The 18,050-nt window shown below is 42.4% G+C and overlaps 1 protein-coding gene across 4 annotated transcripts in view; it reads right to left on the bottom strand.

Annotated features, from left to right (window-relative positions):
* Cdh11 (cadherin 11) overlaps nt 1–18,050 on the bottom strand; it is a 159,142-nt gene that overhangs the window by 85,108 nt on the left and 55,984 nt on the right. For all 4 annotated transcript variants that reach the window (XM_087205609.1, XM_004843114.4, XM_004843113.4 and 1 more), the window contains exon 2: nt 4,582–4,706. The gene's annotated coding sequence lies outside the window, so the exon portion shown is untranslated. The remainder of the gene's footprint in view (nt 1–4,581; nt 4,707–18,050) is intronic.

Raw genomic sequence — 18,050 nt, 5'->3', positions numbered from 1 at the left:
CACATAAAAATGTGAAGGAGGTAGCTACATGGATGTGTGTGTTAGTAACTGCCTAGAAGCTTTCTGCTAATTTACACACAAAACAAAAATAGTTGTTGAATCCAGGGAAGAAAATCGAAGGTGAAGAAATTAAAAGATACTTCATAGTAGACCTTTTTCACATTTTTAATTTTAAGCTATCTTTATCCATTTAACCATCTTTGTACTGGTCCCCTTGACTGATAAATATTTCCTGATCTCCTCCTCCTTGTGAGTTTCTATCCAGGCTCAAGTCTAAGTCCAGAGATCACCACCTTGCTGAAGCCTCCCCCACTTTCCTCTAGAATCAGCCTGGGTCTGCCTAGACCATAGATCCAAGCCACAGATCTGCCATAGATCCATGGAACTGTCTGGAAGTGACTCTGTTCTATGGTTGTTTGTCTACCAGCTCCATCACCAGAACAAAAGCTCTTCAAAGGCACGGACTTTGGTTTCATTATTATGTTGATACATAGGAACCTGGTACATAGCTCAAGAAATAAAATAGGAATGGTTCTCAAGGGATGGTTGAGAAAGTAATATATCAAAGAGCTCCAGCTTCCTTTCTTTAATCTTACCTGAAATTCACCATATATATTTAGATGTGCATCACTGCCTTAGCTACAGCCAGATAAGTCTCCTGTAGAACATAAGTGGAGACTTAGGAGATGACCACACCAAAAAGAAAAGAAAGAAAGAAAGAAAGAAAGAAAGAAAGAAAGAAAGAAAGAAAGAAAGAAAGAAAGAAAGAAAGAAAGAAAGAAAGAAAGAAAAGAAAGAATGATTGTGGAGGGGCCAGCGAGGCCACTTTTTTAAAGGTCATGTTGTCATGTTGTATGCAATACAAATTGCCCTCCAACTTCTTCCCATCCAACTTAATTAAGACTGAAAGTCAAGGTAAAAAGAAAAGAAAGACATGTTGATCAACAGAAGTACCACAGAGCTCTGCTCAGGAATAGAGATCCTCTTTCTTCCCATTTTTAAGCACATGACCCTCAGCAAGAATTTTTAGCCTTCACCAGTCAAAGCTCTGGTGACATAAAGCAAGGTCTTCACTGTAGAACATGGAGCACAGTGTCTGGCATGTGGGTGTGAACAATAAGTCTCACTTGTCGTTGTTATCATTGGAAGTGGTCTCTGGTCTCTGTCCAACAGTTAAATAAAACAAGATCAAAGATCCACCAATTTGGTTGAGATTGTTCCTTTATTTTTAGATTTTGGACAGTGGCAAAATATCCACTTTGTCTAGCCTGTAAGAGCTTCATGTAATTGTTCACTAGATGCAGTAGTGACGGTCACATTTTACATATGGAAGAGCTGCAGAATATGGTCAACAAGTGAACTGAGTGTCTATTTATGATTCCAGTGACACCAGCTATAGACAGATACTTGGCCTCCTTCTCCACAGTGGCCTATATCCTGAAATAGGAACTGTGTATTCACAGACAGCCCAGCAGGCACAGAGGGTTAGGCAGCTGACTGCCAACATGGACATCTCAAGCTGCCAGGGACAATGCTGAGCCCTGTGGATTCACCAGCATAGGTGAGCTACTCCCCAAGCAGCTTTTGGAATTGACTTCTATGCAAATGAGATAATTGAGTGACCCGTGACCAGGGGCCCCTGCTGAGGATTACTCAGCAGGGTATCAATGTGTGACAGTCTTATTTTGCTAAAGCCACATTACTTTCACTTTTCTAAGACATTCATTTTTGGACTGCAGGAGCCTACAAAAATAAATAAATAAATAAAACAGCAAATTGCAAGTCAGAGAGCTATCCTGTAGCTCCCAAGGTAATTCTCCCCTGCTCTGAGAAGGTACCTAAGTTATACAGGTGTGCCAGGAATGAAGCTTAAGTCTATTTTCCTGGAAGTTAGCTAGAAAGCCGATCCTATCTGTGAACCCAAGCTACTCCATCACATTTTGTTTAAATTCTCTCCTCTTAGTCCTACACACTCAGGTTTTAACTGCTATAAAGGAGCTACTTGACTATAAGCTGTATAAAGCTAGGGAAAATGCCTTTCATCTTCACCTGTGTTTGTGGCAAGTCAGAGGTATCAGATCAAGAAACTGGCATCCTGACTGGGGATCAAGAATCAGAGATGTGAGCTAAAGTTGTTAATTAGTTTTGTTTTGTTCTTCCCAGATCTTAAAGCAGAAGCATGAATATGCTTTTCTTTCTCCAAGGGCACAAAATTCCTCTCCTTAAAACCAGAAGCCTATCCTGAACCACCAAAAGGGTGTTCCATCTGTATCAGATCTTTCTTTATTTCTAAAGGGGACCTTTGACCAGAAACCTCTGATATCAATGCTTATTCTACAAGTGCTGAAAGATCTAACTTTTTCTCTGAGCATAAAAGCTATGCAAAGCTCTTCAAAATGGGCTATTCTTCATTTCTAGTGGAAAAAGAAATCCAACAGTTTCCCTAGAAGTGAAATTAAATTCAAGTACTTTCTATTTAACTTTTGACTCTGTTTCATTGAAACCTCATTCTAATTGTCCTTGTAATCTAGAAAAATAGGAAATGTCACTCAAATATCCTATTGAAGAATTCAAAGGGCTGAGAAAATGAAGAGGCCCATTTGGCTCAGCAGAAATGAGATGATCATCATTCACAGGCATATCCACAGGAGAGACACATTTTGCCAGCTGAACCAGGCTTCACAGCAAGTGAATGCAGTAAATGTGAACACTAGAGGAGACAGTCATACAATTTCCAAATCATGCTGGTGCATTTATAGGGAAGTCCAGCTTTGCTTCCAACTCAAGTGTTGTCATTCATTGTTTTGGTTGTTTTTTTCTTCCTAACAAATATTGAACAGGGTGTGAAAGCAAAATCTGAAGACTCCTCAAGTTGAAATTTTCTCCCAAAACAGACACTCCTTAATATATGAAAATCACATACATGGGAAATCTTGGAAGATTTATGTACAGTGATGGCAAGAGATGACCATGTGTTTAACAACAAGAGTGTAGGCTGCAGAGAGAGCCTCTAGATTAATTTGGAAGAAATGATTTTGTCTATAATGTACCAGGTTCATTCAGAGGACAGGCAGAAGAGGAGAGTGGTGAAAGACACCAGGTCCAGATTAAGTTAAACTCTCCACTGACAAAATTTCAAGGATAAAAATGACAGCATACTGCCATAGACAACTTACTTACCTTCTCTAAGACTGAATTTTCTCATTTATAAAATTTTGGATATTAACAGTACCTACCTTGTCTTGCAAGGATTAAGGAAAGTTGTACCTTTAAAGACTGACTCTGACATAGGCCAAGCATACAATACATATTAGCTTATATTATTATGGCTTTTCTTTCTGTGACTACATTAGTCTCTCTTCTTAATCATCTATTAAAAACACACTGAAGGTCACTATTTATTTGATTAATAAAGTATTATTGGATATATACTTTAGGCCAGATATAGTGGCAGCATTTGGGAGCAGAGTGGTCCCAAAATAAATCCTGCTCCCAAGAACTACAAGATCAAGTCAGTGAGACAGGCAGACAAAGGGCTCAGCTTGCATTTGGATGATAGCAGTCAGAATAGAGAAAAACAAAGGTATTTCAGAGATAACTGAGAGTAAAACCAACAAGAATCAATAGGAACAAACTCCAATTGGAGGTGAGGAACTGAGAGGCATGAGAGGTACCTCTCATGTTTTCAGTTTTGATGAACTCTGATGCTATCGATGAAATGTGGGAAATGGATCAAGGTGAAGTTTTAGAGGAGAAAATCATGACTTGCTTTAGACCTGTGCATTCAAGGCATCTTTTGGACAATGTGGACATGAGCCACAGACACGTGGCCAGGTAGGTCTAGAATATGGAGTGTGGAAAGCCATGCTGGCAGGACCAATTTGAAAAATCCAAGCTGGCTATTTGGTTATCTTGTGAAAGTTGCTCTGGTTACCAATGACTAGATGGAATGAAGGTAAATGAATATGTAGAATTCTAAACCTTAAGACCTGTTAGAGACATGGTATCTAATCACCCTTTGGCTCACAAAAAAGCTCATTAACCTAAGGCCACACAGACAATGAATAGCAGAGCAAGGTCTAGGGGTCAAAATCCAGGCTCCTGGCTTATGATCAAAGCTCTTCCCTTTCGACATCTAAACATTTCAGCCTCTTATCAATCTCTTTGCATTGTGGGATATAAGCCACTTTGCTCCTATTTTAAGAATTCTTTTCAAAAGAAAGAAAAGGGGAAAAATGATGCATAAATCATTTCAATCTTTCTATTCAGCCAATTCCTTGCTAAAGATTTATATTACCTTTAGTTTCTTCTCTCCTCAATAGTTTATATACTCCAAAATATTATCTTACCTGTACTGGCACAAAATAGGTGTTCAATAAAGAGAACCCAATAATGATGACAATGAATAATCATATTACTTGAAGCCCAAGAAGATAAGCTTTTTCTTCCTTCTCAGGTTCTACTTTGGACCTGGTAGGCATTTCAAAGCAAGCCAGTTTGAGGAATCTCTCCAGTAGATAAAATTTCTATCTCTATGTAATTAGTAAATGTGAATTACTCAGTAATGTTGGTTCATCTTACCTTCTTCACCCATTGGATACTTGCTGCCAATTTCTATAACACACTCCACCCATCTGATTGGTCACTCAACAGATGATGACAGGAATGAATGTCACGGGGCCACCAAGCCAAAATCACAGTGATTTCTGCAAAAGGTGAAAGAATAATTACTAATGTCTAGATGACATAAATCAATAAAATGATCCACTGTTTTACAATGGGGATATGCAGCTACATAAGACAAATTTTTCTCTTTGGAGATAATAATCAAGGCATGTAAAGAAGATATACAACAATTACTACAATTGTGTGAATGATGGGAAAAACTTGTTGTGGATTTAGAGGTACCAGGAAGGTGTGATTAAACATACATATATATTTGATACTTTGATTAAAAAAAGAATATCAAATATCCAACTACTTGTCTTGTTAACTTTACACACATTTGCTCTAGCACTAAGATAAATCTGTGGCACTAGATATAAAGTTTTAGAAACAATTTCTTGTAGAAAGTCTATTCTGAAGCCAAAGTCCTAAAGTGAGGAGCAGTGTTCTGGAGCTGTCAGATCTTCCTGGAAAAAGGAATGAGGAACAAAGAGTAACAGTGGTGTTGGTGATGAGAGATGTCATCCTCAGTCTGAGCATCAGACTGACAAAGCTGCAAATCTTTATCCAAGTGGCATTTCCCCTCACAGCTCCACACTCTGGATGTGCTATGTGGGACTGTGTTCTGCCTGGGTTCTGGTCTGACTCATCTTCACATCTACCAAAGCGTCTAACACATTCCCTAGCTCAGAGCAGCTGTTCATCTATTTGATGAATGAACTAAGTGAAGCACATGGAGTGGCCAAACAGCTGTTATCTTTCAAAACTGAGCCACTGAACCAGGAAAGGTGCTGCTGGCACAACTTCCTTAACAAAACAGCAGAAAGGAGTTCTTGAATGCCCTTCATCTCCAGAGCTTTTGCCTTCTAGGAACAGCTCAGCTTGCACTGTGGCCTGAAATGATCTCTTTCCTTGACTTTATTTATTGTACTTCATACTTTTCTTTGCCTCATCTTGCTTCCATGTAACATCTCCTCAACACAACTTCCCCAAAACAACAAACAAAGAAATCCCCTCTTTATTGTAGGTCTGTAGATAAATTGTGTTCATAGCACCTTTGTTTTGGTAACTGAAGCAAGAGCAATACAATTATCTGTCTTTCTCTTCCCAAGAAGACAAAGGGCAGAATAACACTGGGATTATTTCCAGATGCACATGGACTCACAGAGGAAAAGCCATTCAGGGCAATTCACACAATACATAATGGATAAGGAAGAAGCCTACTTACTTGGCAACCACATTATATAGTGTAGCCAATCAGCAGAATTGGTCCCACCAACAAACCACACACTTAGTTACTTGTAAACTTGTGTGTTCCTGCTGCAGCAAATTGGGAGTCGAAATGATCTTCCAGAGACAGAAGAGTTGGGTAAAATAAAAAATAAGTTTATTGCCAGGCAATGGCCAGACTCAGGAAACAAGTCCTGATAGACTGGCCTTGAGTTAAGACAGATTCTCCTTTTTATACCTTGCTCGTAGCCTACAGGGTAGCTTAAGTTGTGGCTATACAGAATGTAGCAAGGATGTAGTAAAGCAGCATTAGGCAATTTTCCATGGTTTCAGGGTTGAGGGCTTACATAAACAAATTTCAAAACTGGTTTCTAATCTTTCTGGGAACAGGCCGCCCCACAAGAGGGGGAAGGCCCACCTGGAGTTTCCAAACAGGGACAAGTTGACACAGAGGGGGTCTAAGGGGTGGCCCCCACAAAGTACATGCCCAGTGCATTAAACTGACACAGAGTTCATGAGCAAATATTTTACAGTAATTATCCATTCCAAGTTGTTTGGCAGCTCTTTCTACCTCATTCCCCCTTGTTGTTACATCAAACAGAATCTTCATTGATTTGAACAGGACAGACATAATGGGTTTCTGCTCGCATTAGCATTGGATATGATTGTATGGAATGGACTCTTTCCATTATAAATCTGGAAATCCAATTAATTAAACATGGCCCTACAGTCACCAGGAGTATTATCATGATTATGGGTCCCATCAGGGCCCCTAGCCATGCTTTCCATCCAGTGAACTGCCAACTCCATCAGGAGTTGGTATCCTGGGAACCATACTTAGTTTCCATCTGATTTAACCTTTCTTTTAGTCCGGTCATGGATTCCCTGACTACTCCTGACCGGTCTGCATAATAGCAACATTCTTCTCCTAGGTAAAGACAAGTTGCCCCATACTTCACCGTCAGCAAATCGAGGGCTCTTCTATTCTGCAGCACTACATCTGTCAGTGAGTGAGGATTGAGGCTCCTATTTCATCAAACCCTTTTTGAAAATCTCGGCCTAATGAAAGGTATTGTTGTTGTCCAAGCCCAAGTGCTGCGTGCTGAATACCAGGCTCCCTGCTATAGCTAGTCCTGCTAGGATAGACAGCACAATAGGATTCTTTTTTGTTCTATTTAGTCTTCCTTCAGCGGACCCTATTTGGACAGGAACTTGTCTCAGGGCACTGGGGGAGTATACATTTAGGTCTGGGATACGAATACCTATAGCACAATTATCTTGTACTTCAAGGGAAAAGACTCGATAGAAGCCATCCTTACACACAAAGAAGTCTCCTATTGGAGCACTGAGGTTGGAGTAAGTCCCCTGGATATTGACACAATTTTGGGGGACATTTGTTAAGGTAGAAATGTTAAACACACATGAGCTATTACTTATCACTTCAGTGGGTTCACTAAGAAGTCAAACTGGTGATTTATCGGTATGGTTTAGGATTCCCAGTAGGGTCAGCCCCAAAGTATGATAGGTGAGCTGCCAGGGGTGCACAGATCCAGCAGTCAGATGCTAGATCTGGGTCAGTAGCCAGAAGCAATCTGTGAGTGTTGTTCATAGTCTGTACCATATCTATCCCTGTGTAATTACTTGGTCTGGACTTAATCTTTTATATTTCTTTAATTATCGGGCTTTCCCTGACTGTTGGCTGAACTGTGGTCCAGACCTTTTTGACTAGCATATCCCAGTGAGTGTCATAGTCATCGCTTCTTATCTAAGTACTTGGGCCAGGCACTAAATAGTAAAGTTGGACCTTCACAGTTTGTCCTTTTAGCCATTTGGGATCCCATGGGTCAGATACAACTACTTTAAGTGGGTCATACTCTGCTTCTTTACAAGTATGGCAATTCGGGGATTGTGTGTTCTCTCCCATTTGAGCCTTTCATTGTCCTTGGAACTTTATAGCCATTCTTGCTTGCCCTTCTGACCTCATTGTACAGTATTGCCGTTCCCAACTATATCTTCCACAATCTATCACTCCCAGCCAGTCTTAGTGCTGGTGTGGGCATCCATCAAATGTAAAGGGCATGGGATATGCTTTGGGTTCCCATTTGATTACCTTGATTAGTTTTCTTTTGGCATCAAAATCTGAAAGATTTGAATATTTAGGCTTGTACATACTCAGTTCAAAGTCCCAATGTTCTGCATTTATCTTAAACATATAAGAACACAGAAAAACGAAATGATACACCAATATGTGATAGCAAGCCAATATTTTTGGCAAGTGCTCCAGTCTTTTGGGACAGGGGTACCCAGAGCAATGCCAAAAAGGAACCCAGTTAGAACTAAACACACAACAATAATAGTATGTATGAAAGTCCCAGACAACAAGGCAGTACAACTATTCATGGGCTTTTAGCCATACGTCAGCCCATTGGCAGGGCTTTGCGAGCATTGTCTCCTTTAATTTCTTCAGCTGTATGTTGACCTGTCAGTTTCTGGAGTGACAGGAGGAGGGCTTTGAGAGTGCCATCTCAGCAGGGTCACCTTCAGTGGGTTTGCTTGATCCAGCTGCCACATCCAGGAGTCTCCTAGATGAAATTTCTTGATTTTTGAATGGTGGATCCAAGGCTGGATTTCTGCAACTTTTACTGCTGTGGGAGTAGTCATAAAAATAACAAAAGACCCTTTCCAAATTGGCATGAGGGAGTCTTTTTTCCAGTCTTTTATATAAATTTGGTCCCTTGGCTCAAATGAATGAGCAGGAGTGTCTGTGGGGATGTTTATCCTTTTCCCCATAATATTTGTGAAGCTGATGAAAAACCTGTCCTAAAGCTTCAAGCTGTTGGGTAAGCATTAGGCTTCCTACTTCTTGTGTATTGTCTCTAAGGCTTTTAATCAGTGGTGGTAGCCTTCTGAAGAGGATCTCATACAGGGAGAATTTTTCTTTGCTAGGCATAGTCCTGATTTTTATCAAGGTGAAGGGTAAAAGATCTACCCAAGGGGCCTGGGTCTCTAAGCAATACTTGGTGAGAACTAACTTTATGGTTCTGTTCATCCTTTCTCTTTCCCTGAACTTTGTGGATGGTAGGTGGTATGTAAGCTCCATTTTATTTTCAGCATTTTAGCCAATTTCTGGACTATTTCTGCTATAAAGGCTGGACCACTGTCATTGCTGATGGTTAGAGGGAGTCCATATCTTGGAATGATTTCTCTTTGGAGGACCCTGTACACTTCTTAGGGCCTTTCTGTCTCAGTGGGGAAAGCTTCAACCCATCCTGAGTAGGTACAGATTGAGACTAAAAGATACCAGTAGCCTTTGCAGGGCTTCACTTCTGTGAAGTCTATTTGCATGTTTTCAAAAGGAGAGCTTCCAGTGTGTTGGATTCTGGGTGCTGGCTGAGGCTTTTGGCTGGGTTCTACTCTACAGCACAGGTACTGCATCTCAGGCAGACAAGCACACAAAGTGTGGAGAGTTGAGGAATGTAATAGTATTTCTGAAGGAGTTTATTTAGAGCAGTTTTTCCTGCATATGTGAGATCATGATATCTCTTGACCCACGCATAGGCTAGGCTCCTTGGAGTGACTACCCATCCACCAGGGAGCACCCAGTTGTTGTATTCTCCTTTTTGTGCTTTTTGACTCTGTGTCCATTCATCTTCCTTGTCTGAGTAGTGCAAGTCAGTCTTTTTGGATTCCTCTTGGGTGTTCTGTAGCTTCCCTACAAATTTTGTGCTGCAGTCGGCCGCCTTTTTGGCTGCCTCATCCACCTTTGAGTTCCCAAGAGTAATGGAATCTTTCACTTTCTGATGGCCTCTGCAATGGATAATAGCTATCTTCAGAGGCTCCCAAACTGCATTGAGGAGCTGCAGGATTTCTTCTTTATTTTTAACTTGCTTTCCTTCTGCCATAAGCAATCCTCTCTCTTTGTACAGCATGTCATGGACATGTATAGTGGCAAAAGCATATCTGTAATCAGTATATATATTGACTTTCTTCCTTTTTGACCATTTGAGTGCCTGAATCAAGGCCCATAGTTCAGCCTGTTGTGCCGACCATCCACCTGGAAGAGGTCCAGCTAGGAGCACCTCGTCGGTGGCCACTACTGCATATCTGGAGGGGCAGATTCCCTCCCTAACTGAGCTACTTCCATTCATAAAAAGGGTGGACTCAGCGTCAGTCAGGGGAGTCATCTGAAGGTCTGGTTGGCTAGCACAGGCTTCATTAACAGTCATCAGGTAGTCATGGTCAGGTGGACCCATTTCAGAGGGCAGGTAAGTTGCAGGATTCAGAGCTTTTAAAGTGCTGATGGTCAGGCGAGGATTTTCACATAGCAGTGCCTGGTATTGAGTGATCCGGCTATTGGTGAGCCAATTCTGGCCTTTACTATTTAATAATTCCATTACTGAATGAGAAGTATATATAGTTAGTTCTTGCCCTAAAGTCAGCTTGTCAGCTTCTTTTATTAATATGACTACAGCAGCCACAGTTCATAAACAGGGAGGGTATCCTCTTGCCATGGGGTCTAATGCTTTTGAGAGGTAAGTGACAGGTCTTTCCCAGGGGCCCATCTTTTAAGTTAAGACCCCCAAGGCAACATGATTTTTCTCATCTAAAAACAAGTTGAAGGGTCTGGTGATATCTAGGATGCCAAGTGCAGGAGTTTCACTTAAAGCCTTTTTCAGTCTTCTGAAGGATGAATCTTGTTCAACATTCCATTCTAAGTTGGAATGTTCCTTTTCCTTGCCTTTTAGCATCTCATATAGCAGCTTTGCTTTCTCCTTGAATCCCAGAACCCAGATTCTGCAGAATCCTGCTGTCCTGAGGAATTCTTGGAGCTTCTTTTTGGTTGTGGGTCTTGGTAGAGACCAAATGACTTCTTTTCTCTCTAGACCTACCCTCCTCTGACCTTTCTCTAAATCAAATCCCAAATATCACACTTTGGTCTGACAGATTTGTGCTTTTTCCCATGAGACTTTATATCCCGTGTCTTGCAGGAACTCAAGGAGGGCCTTGGTCCCTTCCCAACAAATGGCCTTGGTCCATTTTTGACTCACTAAAAGGAGGAGGTCATCTACATGTTGTAACAGGCAGAAATTGTACTGAGCATATGGGAAATAGTTTATGTCTGAGGCTAATGCCACACCAAACAAAGCAGGACCATTCTTGAATCCCTGTGATAGTCAGATCCAGGTCAGCTGTCCTTTTCATCCTGTTTCTGGATCTTTCCTATTCAAAGGCCAAAAGTAGCAGATTCACTGGGGCAACTTGAAGGCAAAAGGATGCATCTTTCAAATCTAGGCAGGTGAACTATTCTGCTTTTGGAGGAATCTGACTGAGCAGGGTGTAAGGGTTAGGAATGGCTGGGTGTAAAGTAACAGTGGCCTGGTTAATGGCTCTCAAGTCTTGTATGGGTCTGTAGTCCCTGTTAGGCTTCTTTACTGGGAGGAGAGGAGTATTCCAAGGTGATTGACATTCAACAAGGAGCCCATTTTCTTTTAATCTATTTATGTGGGGCTGGATTCCTCACCCAGCCTCCTGTACCATCGGATACTGTCAAAGGGTCACTGGAAGGGCTCTGGGCTTGAGTTCCATCACTATTGGGGGATGTCTCCTTGCAAGGCCAGGTGGGTTGGCTTCATCCCAGACTCTTGGGAGCAATCCCCTAAGTTTCCCGCTATCCTCTTGTGTCTCTCAGATCTCAGCTCCATCTCCTTCAAATAATCGCCATTCCTCTTCCCAGGGACTTGTGACCAGCAGGACATGACTGTCAGGTGCAGTGCTCAGGCCCAGACAGGTATCACCAGTGTCCCTATCAAATGGGATGGTGGCTCCCAGCTTAGAGAGAAGGTCTCTCCCCAAGAGTGGAATGGGACATTCACTTGATGCCCCCCAATCGTACATGTCCTGCACTGGCAAAAAGTCTTTTTGATGAGAACTCTCGTAGCCCTAGTAACCTGAGTGAGTCATGTGCTCAGAGGGGTGACTGAGTCACAACAGAATGCTCTGCTCCACTGTCCACCATAAAAATAACATTGTGGTCCCCGACTTTGGCTTTGAGTAGGGGCTCATGGGGACCCAGATTCATGAAGCCCTGTCACCCCTATTCATCCTCCTCTCTGGCCAAAAAGAGGAGAGTGGAAGGGGAGACATCCTCTCCTTCTTGTTGCCTTTTCTCCTATCTCCTCTTCCAGAGCTTTGGGCATTTGCTCTTAAAATGTCCATGTTCCTTACAGTAGGCGCATTGGTCTGGATACAAATCAGCATATGTTTGTCCTTTTGGCAAGTTGCCCTGTGCATTAGACTTCTGGTGGGAGCTATTGGGCAGGTTTTCCTTTTTATTTCTCAGTGCAGGCTGGCCCAGCACTGCTGCCAGGAGAGCAATCTTCTCTTTGGTTTGCTGGTCTGCTTCTTTTCTTTGTTCCTTCTTTTCTTCTTGATCCAGGTTCAAGTAGACTTTTCAGGTAATGAGGATCAGCTGGGTGATATTCATCCCCGCTCAGCCTTCTTGTTTTTGAATCTTTTCTCAAATGTCTGCCACAGCCTGGGTTACAAATGCAGTGTTGACCATTTGCTGATTTCCAGGGGCCTCTGGGTCGAAGGGTGAATATGTCCTATAGGCTTCACATAGCTGCTTGTAGAACTTTTCTGGGCTTTCATCTTTTTCCTGAAAGGTTTCAGCTATCTTAGTCATGTTGTGTGGCTTCTGAGCTCCTGCTTCCATCCCCTTTAAGAGGGCTTCCAGGTACTTGTTGAGTTTCCCTTGTCCCCCAGCCATGTTGGGGTCCCAGTCAAGTTTATCGTGAGGCAGGTGATCATTTATCCATTGTCCTTCATTTGCCTCATCTTGAGGTACCTGGGTCTTGAGGTACTGTCTCGTCGTGTCTATGACTCATCTGCATTCCTCAGTCTTGAGGAGTACCATCATCAGTTCCTGACAGACTTCCCAATTTGGACAGTATGTCCAAAAAATAGAGGTCAGGAGTTTAGTCATCACCTCTGGCTTCTCTGAGTAGGAAGGAGTGTGATTCTTCCAATTCAGCAAATCAGTGGAGCTAAAAGGCTGATGTATGAGGACAGAGGGTGCTCCTGCTGGATTGGGATACTCTCTTAGAGGGCATTTGGAGATACATGGAGCAGAGGCAGTGATCCACTGGACTAGTAGGGTCTGCATCTGCCGCAGGTGCTGGTGTAGGATGTTGTCGAGACTGGCACTGAAGCCACAGGGGCTGGTGCTGATGCCACAGGGGCCCTGGGAAGGGCTGGGGCAGCTGGGTATGGAGAGGGAAAGTCTGAATTCTCTCTGTCTGGGTCTGAAAGGACTGGTTTCTTTCCAGCATTGTCCACTTTCTGATGGAGGATCAAGATAGTGCTTTTTGCTTCCAGGAAACACATATGAAGCCAAGGAGGCATTCTGTGGTACAAGTTGAGTCATGAATCAATACAGGGATATTGATCTGGATGTTCCCGTCCAGGAGCGGCGACTGCTAGCTAGACAGACCAGATGAGACCTTCATCTAGGGATCCCTCAGATGGCCAAGCTGGGCAAAGCTTGGGCCATTCTAACTCACAAAAGGTTCTACGTTTTTGGAGTTTCATCTTAATACCATAATCCCCAATAAAAGCTTTCTTAAAATTCTTAAGCATGCATTCCAAAACAGTAGGATGTGATGTTCCTGTCCACATGATCGGCAGATCAGTATGTTGGTGTGTGTATGGGTGCCCTTGTACTGAGACGCAAGACAAAGGAGGGTGACAGTCTGGGATGATCCACACAGGCACCTGTCTGGCTGCGTGACCAGTGCTTTCAGGACTGTTGGGGCTAAGGGTGTATTTATCTCATCTCAAGAGCACCCACTTAGCCCCTGGGGAGAGCAGAACTCCCACCCCCCCCACCGACCTCAAGCGGAGCAAGATGTGTCCACAGAATTGAAGATCAGGCCCAAGGACGTCCGTAACCTCAGGGGGATATTTGAGCACAGAATCAACCCCCTATGGTTGTGGACACAGACCGAACAGCCTATGGCTTACACTGTCTGTTCACACTCAGTCTCACATTCACACACAGTCATTCAGAGGTTAAACATTCCCGCCCACCTGGGATGCCCCTAATTCAGTTTTCACAAAGCAAAACCAAAGCAAGTAGGACTCCAAAAAGCCCCAGTCAAGCAAACAGAACTTCAAAAAGGCCTTACCAAACAGGAATTAAATATTCCCACACAAGGGGTGATCAGGCCCTTCTTCTGACTTGTGTCAGGATAAGCAAATTGAATCTTGGGCTTTTCCCAGGACGACCTACCATGTCCAAAGTCAGTCAGTCAGTCCTGTGTCTCCTGTCTCTTGTTCCTGGTCTGGTCAAGCTGCTGTCGATGAGGTTGGCTTTACGAGTCCTTGAGGGGACTGAGAAAATTCTCCCAGGGGCGCCCTTCCCCTCAGAGGAGTAGGAAGGCCAGTCTCACTCTGGCAGGGTTCCAGCCTTTGGCCAAGTGGCCAGAAGGTTATCTCGAAATCCCAGAAAAGCCCCCAAATATTGTGGCAAATTGGGAGTCAAAATGATCTTCCAGAGACAGAAGAGTTGGGTAAAATAAAAATGTTTATTGCCAGGCAATGGCCAGCCTCAGGAAACAAGTCCTCATAGACTGACCTTGAGCTAAGACAGATTCTCCTTTTTACACCTTGCTCATAGCCTACAGGGTAGCTTAAGTTATGGCTATACAGAATGTAGCAAGAATGTAGTAAAGCAGCATTAGGCAATTTTCCATGGTTTCAAGGTTGGGGGCTTACATAAACAAATTTCAAGACTGGTTTCTAATCTTTCTGGGAACACGCTGCCCCACAAGAGGGGGAAGGCCCACCCAGAGTTTCCAAACAGGGACAAGTTGACACAGAGGGGGTTTTAGGGGTGGCTCCCACAAAGTACATGCCCAGTGCATTATTGCTACATTAAGCTGATGGAGTTCATGAACAAATATTTTACAGTAATTATCCACTCCAAGTTATATTTGGCAGCTCTTTCTGCCTCATCCCCTTCTATGTGAATCTGAGCCAGCCCTGGATAACCAACGAAACACTGCAAAGGTGACATCACATGAGCCTCTGAGGACTTCTCAGGCTCCAAAACTGTAAAAAGTAAAAAAGTCTGCTGTTTAAGCTACTCCAGCCTGTGGTGTTTTGTTATCACATCCTCAGCTGATTAATGCAGAAACCTTGTAACCTGTCTTGTGCTTGCTGGTTTTTCTTTGGAGAAGTCTCACTACCCTACAACATCATACTATAAGGAAACTCTCTGACTTTCTCTATCTGTCTCTGGACAGACAGAGAAGGAGGGAAAGAGATGCCCACCCATCTCCAGCTGCCCCATCAGGACAGGCAAGAGAATGTGCCATCTTGGACAGCCACCTGTTCAAAAATCTCATTTTACTCCAGTTATCCAATAACATAGCACGAAAGACATCACATGATAGCCACCTAAATGAATTCACCTAACTCAGAACTATAAAATATAATCAAATTGTTATTACAAACCAGTGGATTTGGGGATGGAAGGTTAGCTAGCAATAGATAACTGGAATATTATAAATAGGGATGAAAGAGACACTTTCCAGGGCCTCAAAAATATGTTGTCTTTATATAACTACACCAGGTATCATGAACCCTGCCCGCTGCCCTCCAACTCAAAGGCACAAGACTTTGCTGGAGTATACAGCCAAAATACCTGCGGTAGGGTCAGAATCCAGCAGAGCTGATGTCAGACCCCATGTTTCTTCCATGTTCCTTCCCTGGACTAATATGTTAATAATGCAGTCAAATCTGTGATCAACATGTTTTTAAATTTACTTCTCAAATCCATAAAAATGAATTGGGACCCTGCACTTAGCCTGGCAATGTGTACTGCCTGTAAAATGTCTCCTGTAAAATTTCTTCCACCCAAAAGGGGATAGAGAATTAAAATCCTTGGATGAAAAGAAAAAAAGGGATGAAAAATTGTTTACAGATTCTAATAACTGCAAACATTTGCAAAAGTGGCTGAGGAGAATGTTGTCCCACAACTGTAGTACAAATCTTAGAAGAGAATAAGTGTCAAAAAAAAAGAAAAGAAAAGAGTAAGTGTCATCCTTCTCTCTTTCTCCTTGTGCTTTTAGCAGAGCTAATGAGCCTGGGAGGGCAGGGCAGGTTTGCTAAAGTTCTGTTTCTGCATATGTTCATTTTCCTCATCTTCCCCTTAGTTTATAACTCCCTCATCCCTGGAATCATGTGCTCCCTTCTGAGACAGGAAGCTACAATCCAGCCTTGCTATTTCTACCCCTGAATCCCCTACCTACTCTCAGGAGTCTCTCCTTTATTTTTCAAGGTCTGCACACCATCACAGCCAGCTTCCAGTCCAACATCACTGTCCTCCAGCAGCCACTTCCTTCACTGTGCAAGGCTGCTCGCAGGACGTAGCCTCTCAGGACACAGACACTACATGCCATGTATTATTTCAGAGCAACTGAAAAATGAGGAGTAAGAACACCACGAAGCCAAAGGGATTAAATGAGATGGAGAAATACTTGTGCAGATACCAAAATCAAGAAGAAAAATTGGGAAGGATACGGGTTGGGTGGTGGCAGCTACTTTTTCCTGAGCTCTGCCTGTGTGGAAGGCTCAGTACATACAGAACAATATCCCTCTCTTTGCTGAGTTTCCTCTTTGGATCTCTGCTCCAAAACAAACACCTTGGGTTGAAGATATCTAGGTATGAATCCTCTTCTAGCACATGGGCTCAGCCAGGCCAGATGCGTGCCAGGATAACTGCCAGCAGCATAGCCTAAAACAACAACATGTGCTGGTAGTGGAGAGGAGAGAGTTGGCTGAAAGAATACATGAATTACATTAAAATAGTCCAACCAGGTGTGGTAGTGCATGCCTGTAATCCCAGAACTCATCAGGTTGAGGAAGGAGGATCACCATGAGTTTGAGGCCAGCCTAGGACACACAGTGAGTTCAAGGACAGCTTGAACTGCATAACGTGACCCTGACTCAAAAAAAAAAAAAAAAAAAGGTCCCACTTCATTTATTCTATCAATGTGTGTTTCACGACACCCAGACCTGTGTCTGAATGTACTGTGAGCACAATATTGGAAAATATCCAACAGAGGTGATGGACTATCAGAAAAGAGTTTCCATTGAGAGGAACATACATGGTTGCCCATAGAGACAGTGATAGCTCCCTTTTACAGATGGAGAAGCTGAAGCTAAGTAATAAATGCCTAGGTGTGCAGAGTAAGGAGGTAATCTAATTATGTTTAATCATCAACAAGAACAGTCCTTTACACCAGCGAAGAATCCACCATAAGACCTAGGGCAAATTGTGTGTATTTCTCTGGTATGTGGCTAAAAGCATTTTCTACTTTCTGTTACAATGATACAACAGGATTTTACTTTGGGACAGATTCAAACACACTCTGAATAAATGTTCATGTATTATTATCATATAAAAAGTTTAAAAATTTGGGTTTTGGAACATTTATTAGGCAAAGAGATTGAGCAATAGCCATATACTTTTCTGTCAGTGCAGAAATACCAAGTAGGTTTGCTGAAGGCACTCTGTGGTTCACTTGCTCAGCCAGCAAGAAAAGGGGCTGCATGTCTGCAGCAGACCCTGGGTGCCTGCAGATGGGAGCATCTTCCTTTTTTGGGTGTCACACGTTCTCAACATTGTTAAAGTGATGCTTAAACTCAATTAATAATCACCACTGGGTGTTTTTCTTTCCTGTTATCTCCAAAGTTTCAAAACCATATGGTGAAGCATATTTCATAAGATAGCTTTGTAGATTATGAATTACCAAAAAAGATAAGAGGGCCAGTAAGCTATCAATAGGAGAGAAAAGTACTTAAAATCCTCTTCCAAAATAGTTTGGAAACTTAGTTTGCCTCTTCTAAAATAGTGTCACTTTGGGCAAACAAGAACTTTCTGAGCCTCTGTTTACATGCTATAAAATAAATATAATAATTATGTGGGAGGGTTGTTATGAAGAATATTGGTAATAAATCCAACACTTCACTTAACAGTAACCAATAGCTATGACTATAAAAAGATATACATTATGCTTTTACAATTATGCATGGTTAAGAGTTTTACCTTTGTTATATGCTTGGTATGCCCTTTGGTAGATGTATGAGCA

The sequence above is a fragment of the Heterocephalus glaber genome, unplaced genomic scaffold, assembly GCF_053883595.1.
Source record: "Heterocephalus glaber isolate CG9 unplaced genomic scaffold, H.glaber_assembly_v1.0 deba00000071, whole genome shotgun sequence".
In the NCBI taxonomy this organism is placed as follows: Eukaryota; Metazoa; Chordata; class Mammalia; order Rodentia; family Bathyergidae; genus Heterocephalus; species Heterocephalus glaber.
Note: the sequence above shows the minus strand (reverse complement) of the source record. Positions and strands in the feature narration are given on the sequence as shown.